The sequence below is a fragment of the Penaeus vannamei genome, chromosome 29 (genome assembly GCF_042767895.1).
Source record: "Penaeus vannamei isolate JL-2024 chromosome 29, ASM4276789v1, whole genome shotgun sequence".
NCBI classification, from domain to species: domain Eukaryota; kingdom Metazoa; phylum Arthropoda; class Malacostraca; order Decapoda; family Penaeidae; genus Penaeus; species Penaeus vannamei.
In genome coordinates this window covers 33,321,108-33,329,431 of record NC_091577.1, presented here as the reverse complement: position 1 = coordinate 33,329,431, position 8,324 = coordinate 33,321,108, and positions in this window count along the sequence as shown.

The window sequence follows — 8,324 nt, the reverse complement described above, 5'->3', positions numbered from 1 at the left end:
CCTCGACACATTTCGGTGGCTTGGCTTTTTTTTTCGGTTCTTATGATTTGGTGTTTCTGTGTGGACGCGCTTGTCTGTCTTCTTTCTCTGGCTGTTTGTCTGTCTGTTCGTCTCTCTCTTTCTCTTTCTCTCAGCCTGTCTGCTTCTCTCTCTCTCTCTCCTTTTCTCTTTCTCTCTCCTCCTCATTCTCACTCTCCCCTCATCTCTCCCTCTCTCTCTTTCTCTCCTTCTTCTCTCTCTCCCTCTCTCTCTTTCTCTCCTTCTTCTCTCTCTCCCTCTCTCTCTTTCTCTCCTTCTTCTCTCTCTCCCTCTTTCTCTTTCTCTCCTTCTCTCTCTCCCTCTCTCTCTTTCTCTCCTTCTTCTCTCTCTCTCTCTCTCTCTCTCTCTCTCTCTCTCTCTCTCTCTCTCTCTCTCTCTCTCTCTCTCTCTCTTCTCTCTCTCTCCTCTCTCTCTCTCTCTCTCTCTCTCTCTCTCTCTCTCTCTCTCTCTCTCTCTCTCTCTCTCTCTCTCTCTCTCTCTCTCTCTCTCTCTCTCTCTCTCTCCTCTCTCTCTCTCTCTCTCTCTCTCTCTCTCTCTCTCTCTCTCTCTCTCTCTCTCTCTCTCTCTCTCTCTCTCTCTCTCTCTCTCTCTCTCTCTCTCTCTCTCTCTCTCTCTCTCTCTCTCTCCTCTCTCTCTCTCTCTCTCTCTCTCTATCTATCTATCTATTTATCTATCTCTATCCCATCTTTTCTTCACTCGCCTTCTCCCTTCCTCCTCATTTTCTCTCTCTCTCTTTCTCTCTTCTCTTCTCTCTTCTCTTCTCTCTCCCTCCCCCTCCTATATATCTCGTGTACCAATGCATAATGCAAACAGCAATTAAGTAACAATTCTTCACTCACCATTTATTCAATCATTTCACTCACCAGTTATTCAATCATTTCACTCACCATTTATTCAATCATTTCACTCACCATTTATTCAATCATTTCACTCACCATTTATTCAATCATTTCACTCACCATTTATTCAATCATTTCCCTTCAATCCCATCCCCACTCGCTCTGCAATAACTTCACTTTTCTCTAAAATTAATATTATTCAATAATTTCACTCACCATTTATTCAATCATTTCACTCACCATTTATTCAATCATTTCCCTCACCATTTATTCAGTCATTTCCCTTCAATCCCATCCCCACTCGCTCCGCAATAACTTCAATTTTCTCTAAAATGAATATACTTTCCAATTTACTTTCCATCTCTGGTTCGAGGTGACATTTCCCTCACAGACAAGACGATCTTCTGTGGAGGAATTCTCGTCCTTTTCCTGTTATTTCTTTCATGTTATTTCCCTTGTTCCGATTTGCTCTCCCTCTTCGTTATCGTTGTTATTGGTATTGTCTTTATTATTATTGTCATTATTATTATCATCATAGTTATCATCATTATTATTCGCAATGTTATTATTATTAATATTGTTATCATTGTTGTCATTGCCACTGTTATGATTATCATCAAAATTACAATTGTTTTATTGCTATCATCATTACCGTCATTATCATTATTACCATTATTAATCAATATAATCAACATCATTTCTATTATTATTATTACCATTGTTAATATTATTGTTCTTCTTATGTTTATTATCATTATTACCATTACTAATATTATCGTTATTACTAATATCTCCATTATTACCGTTATTAATATTTTCATTATCATGGTTGTTATCATCATTGTCCAAATTTGAGAAGTGAGTTTAATCATTATCATAGCATCATAAGTGTTTATCTTTATCAGAAAATTTAAAACGAAAGTCTCGTCTTGCTAGAAAATTTAGGTTTATTAACGACTTTGAGAGATCATTCAAAAATAAAATTATATGCATTAACAATTATATACAATTTTACATCTTCCTGCGTGTATATGAACGTGTATGGGTATATGTATGTCTGTATAGGTCTGCTTGCTGGCATGTAAGTGTATATGAATATGCATATGTGCATGTGTAAGTGTATATGAATATGTATATGTGCATGTGTAAGTGTAAATACGTGTGTTCATTTATAATGATTAATTAAATAAATAAAAAATCTGAATAGATATCTAAAACAGACGTGAACCTCGATGCACGTTTTCCTGACTGAAGACGATCAGCTGCTCCGAAGTTCTTGCTCCAGAATTTCGATGATGTCCGGGTCCTCTCTCTCTCTCTTTCTCTCCTTCTTCTCTCTCTCTCTCTTTCTCTCCTTCTTCTCTCTCTCTCTTTCTCTCATTTTTTTTTCTCTCTCTTTCTCTCCTTCTCTCTCTCTCTCTCTTTCTCTCCTTCTTCTCTCTATCTCTTTTTCTCCTTCTTCTCTCTCTCTTTCTCTCCTTCTTCTCTCTCTCTCTCTCTTTCTCTCCTTCTTCTCTTTCTCTCTATCTCATCTTTCCTTCATTCGCCTTCTCCCTTCCTCGTCATTTTCTCTCTCTCTTTCTCTCTTCTCTTCTCTCTCCCTCCCCCTCCTATATATCTCATGTACCAATACATAATGCTAACAGCAGTTAAGTAACAATCCTTCACTCATCATTTATTCAATAATTTCCCTTCAATCCCATCCCCGCTCGCTCTGCAATAACACCTTCGGCTTCTCGAAATCGCCTCCGAAGGAACCACGCCCTCTCCTCGTCGAAGGACCTCGCGTAACGGCCCCGAAGGAACCACGCCCTCTCCTCGTCTCCGGCTTCTCGAAATCGCCCCCGAAGGAACCACGCCCTCTCCTCGTCTTCGGCTTCTCGAAATCGCCCCCGAAGGAACCACAGCCTCTCCTCGTCTTCGGCTTCTCGAAATCGCCCCCGAAGGAACCACACCCTCTCCTCGTCTTCGGCTTCTCGAAATCGCCCCCGAAGGAACCACGCCCTCTCCTCGTCTTCGGCTTCTCGAAATCGCCCCCGAAGGAACCACGCCCTCTCCTCGTCTTCGGCTTCTCGAAATCGCCCCCGAAGGAACCACGCCCTCTCCTCGTCTTCGGCTTCTCGAAATCGCCCCCGAAGGAACCACGCCCTCTCCTCGTCTTCGGCTTCTCGAAATCGCCCCCGAAGGAACCACGCCCTCTCCTCGTCTTCGGCTTCTCGAAATCGCCCCCGAAGGAACCACGCCCTCTCCTCGTCTTCGGCTTCTCGAAATCGCCCCCGAAGGAACCACGCCCTCTCCTCGTCTTCGGCTTCTCGAAATCGCCCCCGAAGGAACCACGCCCTCTCCTCGTCTTCGGCTTCTCGAAATCGCCCCCGAAGGAACCACGCCCTCTCCTCGTCTTCGGCGTCTCGAAATCGCCCCCGAAGGAACCACGCCCTCTCCTCGTCTTCGGCTTCTCGAAATCGCCCCCGAAGGAACCACGCCCTCTCCTCGTCTTCGGCTTCTCGAAATCGCCCCCGAAGGAACCACGCCCTCTCCTCGTCTTCGGCTTCTCGAAATCGCCCCCGAAGGAACCACGCCCTCTCCTCGTCTTCGGCTTCTCGAAATCGCCCCCGAAGGAACCACGCCCTCTCCTCGTCTTCGGCTTCTCGAAATCGCCCCCGAAGGAACCACGCCCTCTCCTCGTCTTCGGCTTCTCGAAATCGCCCCCGAAGGAACCACGCCCTCTCCTCGTCTTCGGCTTCTCGAAATCGCCCCCGAAGGAACCACGCCCTCTCCTCGTCTTCGGCTTCTGGAAATCGCCCCCGAAGGAACCACGCCCTCTCCTCATCTTCGGCTTCTCGAAACCGCCCCCGAAGGAACCACGCCCTCTCCTCGTCTTCGGCTTCTTGAAATCGCCCCCGAAGGAACCACGCCCTCTCCTCGTCTTCGGCTTCTCGAAACCGCCCCCGAAGGAACCACGCCCTCTCCTCGTCTTCGGCTTCTCGAAATCGCCCCCGAAGGAACCACGCCCTCTCCTCGTCTTCGGCTTCTCGAAATCGCCCCCGAAGGAACCACGCCCTCTCCTCGTCTTCGGCTTCTCGAAATCGCCCCCGAAGGAACCACGCCCTCTCCTCGTCTTCGGCTTCTCGAAATCGCCCCCGAAGGAACCACGCCCTCTCCTCGTCTTCGGCTTCTCGAAATCGCCCCCGAAGGAACCACGCCCTCTCCTCGTCTTCGGCTTCTCGAAATCGCCCCCGAAGGAACCACAGCCTCTCCTCGTCTTCGGCTTCTCGAAATCGCCCCCGAAGGAACCACAGCCTCTCCTCGTCTTCGGCTTCTCGAAATCGCCCCCGAAGGAACCACGCCCTCTCCTCGTCTTCGGCTTCTCGAAATCGCCCCCGAAGGAACCACAGCCTCTCCTCGTCTTCGGCTTCTCGAAATCGCCCCCGAAGGAACCACGCCCTCTCCTCGTCTTCGGCTTCTCGAAATCGCCCCCGAAGGAACCACGCCCTCTCCTCGTCTTCGGCTTCTCGAAATCGCCCCCGAAGGAACCACAGCCTCTCCTCGTCTTCGGCTTCTCGAAATCGCCCCCGAAGGAACCACGCCCTCTCCTCGTCTTCGGCTTCTCGAAATCGCCCCCGAAGGAACCACGCCCTCTCCTCGTCTTCGGCTTCTCGAAATCGCCCCCGAAGGAACCACGCCCTCTCCTCGTCTTCGGCTTCTCGAAATCGCCCCCGAAGGAACCACGCCCTCTCCTCGTCTTCGGCTTCTCGAAATCGCCCCCGAAGGAACCACGCCCTCTCCTCGTCTTCGGCTTCTCGAAATCGCCCCCGAAGGAACCACAGCCTCTCCTCGTCTTCGGCTTCTCGAAATCGCCCCCGAAGGAACCACGCCCTCTCCTCGTCTTCGGCTTCTCGAAATCGCCCCCGAAGGAACCACGCCCTCTCCTCGTCTTCGGCTTCTCGAAATCGCCCCCGAAGGAACCACGCCCTCTCCTCGTCTTCGGCTTCTCGAAATCGCCCCCGAAGGAACCACGCCCTCTCCTCGTCTTCGGCTTCTCGAAATCGCCCCCGAAGGAACCACAGCCTCTCCTCGTCTTCGGCTTCTCGAAATCGCCCCCGAAGGAACCACGCCCTCTCCTCGTCTTCGGCTTCTCGAAATCGCCCCCGAAGGAACCACGCCCTCTCCTCGTCTTCGGCTTCTCGAAATCGCCCCCGAAGGAACCACGCCCTCTCCTCGTCTTCGGCTTCTCGAAATCGCCCCCGAAGGAACCACGCCCTCTCCTCGTCTTCGGCTTCTCGAAATCGCCCCCGAAGGAACCACAGCCTCTCCTCGTCTTCGGCTTCTCGAAATCGCCCCCGAAGGAACCACGCCCTCTCCTCGTCTTCGGCTTCTCGAAATCGCCCCCGAAGGAACCACGCCCTCTCCTCGTCCTCGGCTTCTCGAAATCGTCCCCGAAGGAACCACGCCCTCTCCTCGCCTTCGGCTTCTCGAAATCGCCCCCGAAGGAACCACGCCCTCTCCTCGCCTTCGGCTTCCCGAAATCGCCCCCGAAGGAACCACGCCCTCTCCTCGTCTTCGGCTTCTCGAAATCGCCCCCGAAGGAACCACGCCCTCTCCTCGTCTTCGGCTTCTCGAAATCGCCCCCGAAGGAACCACGCCCTCTCCTCGTCTTCGGCTTCTCGAAATCGCCCCCGAAGGAACCACAGCCTCTCCTCGTCTTCGGCTTCTCGAAATCGCCCCCGAAGGAACCACGCCCTCTCCTCGTCTTCGGCTTCTCGAAATCGCCCCCGAAGGAACCACGCCCTCTCCTCGTCTTCGGCTTCTCGAAATCGCCCCCGAAGGAACCACGCCCTCTCCTCGTCTTCGGCTTCTCGAAATCGCCCCCGAAGGAACCACGCCCTCTCCTCGTCTTCGGCTTCTCGAAATCGCCCCCGAAGGAACCACGCCCTCTCCTCGTCTTCGGCTTCTCGAAATCGCCCCCGAAGGAACCACGCCCTCTCCTCGTCTTCGGCTTCTCGAAATCGCCCCCGAAGGAACCACACCCTCTCCTCGTCTTCGGCTTCTCGAAATCGCCCCCGAAGGAACCACGCCCTCTCCTCGTCTTGGGCTTCTCGAAATCGCCCCCGAAGGAACCACGCCCTCTCCTCGTCTTCGGCTTCTCGAAATCGCCCCCGAAGGAACCACGCCCTCTCCTCGTCTTCGGCTTCTCGAAATCGCCCCCGAAGGAACCACGCCCTCTCCTCGTCTTCGGCTTCTCGAAATCGCCCCCGAAGGAACCACGCCCTCTCCTCGTCTTCGGCTTCTCGAAATCGCCCCCGAAGGAACCACGCCCTCTCCTCGTCTTCGGCTTCTCGAAATCGCCCCCGAAGGAACCACGCCCTCTCCTCGTCTTCGGCTTCTCGAAATCGCCCCCGAAGGAACCACGCCCTCTCCTCGTCTTCGGCTTCTCGAAATCGCCCCCGAAGGAACCACGCCCTCTCCTCGTCTTCGGCTTCTCGAAATCGCCCCCGAAGGAACCACGCCCTCTCCTCGTCTTCGGCTTCTCGAAATCGCCCCCGAAGGAACCACGCCCTCTCCTCGTCTTCGGCTTCTCGAAATCGCCCCCGAAGGAACCACGCCCTCTCCTCGTCTTCGGCTTCTCGAAATCGCCCCCGAAGGAACCACAGCCTCTCCTCGTCTTCGGCTTCTCGAAATCGCCCCCGAAGGAACCACGCCCTCTCCTCGTCTTCGGCTTCTCGAAATCGCCCCCGAAGGAACCACGCCCTCTCCTCGTCTTCGGCTTCTCGAAATCGCCCCCGAAGGAACCACAGCCTCTCCTCGTCTTCGGCTTCTCGAAATCGCCCCCGAAGGAACCACGCCCTCTCCTCGTCTTCGGCTTCTCGAAATCGCCCCCGAAGGAACCACGCCCTCTCCTCGTCTTCGGCTTCTCGAAATCGCCCCCGAAGGAACCACGCCCTCTCCTCGTCTTCGGCTTCTCGAAATCGCCCCCGAAGGAACCACGCCCTCTCCTCGTCTTCGGCTTCTCGAAATCGCCCCCGAAGGAACCACGCCCTCTCCTCGTCTTCGGCTTCTCGAAATCGCCCCCGAAGGAACCACGCCCTCTCCTCGTCTTCGGCTTCTCGAAATCGCCCCCGAAGGAACCACGCCCTCTCCTCGTCTTCGGCTTCTCGAAATCGCCCCCGAAGGAACCACGCCCTCTCCTCGTCTTCGGCTTCTCGAAATCGCCCCCGAAGGAACCACGCCCTCTCCTCGTCTTCGGCTTCTCGAAATCGCCCCGAAGGAACCACGCCCTCTCCTCGTCTTCGGCTTCTCGAAATCGCCCCCGAAGGAACCACGCCCTCTCCTCGTCTTCGGCTTCTCGAAATCGCCCCCGAAGGAACCACGCCCTCTCCTCGTCTTCGGCTTCTCGAAATCGCCCCGAAGGAACCACGCCCTCTCCTCGTCTTCGGCTTCTCGAAATCGCCCCCGAAGGAACCACGCCCTCTCCTCGTCTTCGGCTTCTCGAAATCGCCCCCGAAGGAACCACGCCCTCTCCTCGTCTTCGGCTTCTCGAAATCGCCCCCGAAGGAACCACGCCCTCTCCTCGTCTTCGGCTTCTCGAAATCGCCCCCGAAGGAACCACGCCCTCTCCTCGTCTTCGGCTTCTGGAAATCGCCCCCGAAGGAACCACGCCCTCTCCTCGTCTTCGGCTTCTCGAAATCGCCCCCGAAGGAACCACGCCCTCTCCTCGTCTTCGGCTTCTCGAAACCGCCCCCGAAGGAACCACGCCCTCTCCTCGTCTTCGGCTTCTCGAAACCGCCCCCGAAGGAACCACGCCCTCTCCTCGTCTTCGGCTTCTCGAAATCGCCCCCGAAGGAACCACGCCCTCTCCTCGTCTTCGGCTTCTCGAAATCGCCCCCGAAGGAACCACGCCCTCTCCTCGTCTTCGGCTTCTCGAAATCGCCCCCGAAGGAACCACGCCCTCTCCTCGTCTTCGGCTTCTCGAAATCGCCCCCGAAGGAACCACGCCCTCTCCTCGTCTTCGGCTTCTCGAAATCGCCCCCGAAGGAACCACAGCCTCTCCTCGTCTTCGGCTTCTCGAAATCGCCCCCGAAGGAACCACGCCCTCTCCTCGTCTTCGGCTTCTCGAAATCGCCCCCGAAGGAACCACAGCCTCTCCTCGTCTTCGGCTTCTCGAAATCGCCCCCGAAGGAACCACGCCCTCTCCTCGTCTTCGGCTTCTCGAAATCGCCCCCGAAGGAACCACGCCCTCTCCTCGTCTTCGGCTTCTCGAAATCGCCCCCGAAGGAACCACGCCCTCTCCTCGTCTTCGGCTTCTCGAAATCGCCCCCCCCCCCCCGAAGGAACCACAGCCTCTCCTCGTCTTCGGCTTCTCGAAATCGCCCCCGAAGGAACCACGCCCTCTCCTCGTCTTCGGCTTCTCGAAATCGCCCCCGAAGGAACCACGCCCTCTCCTCGTCT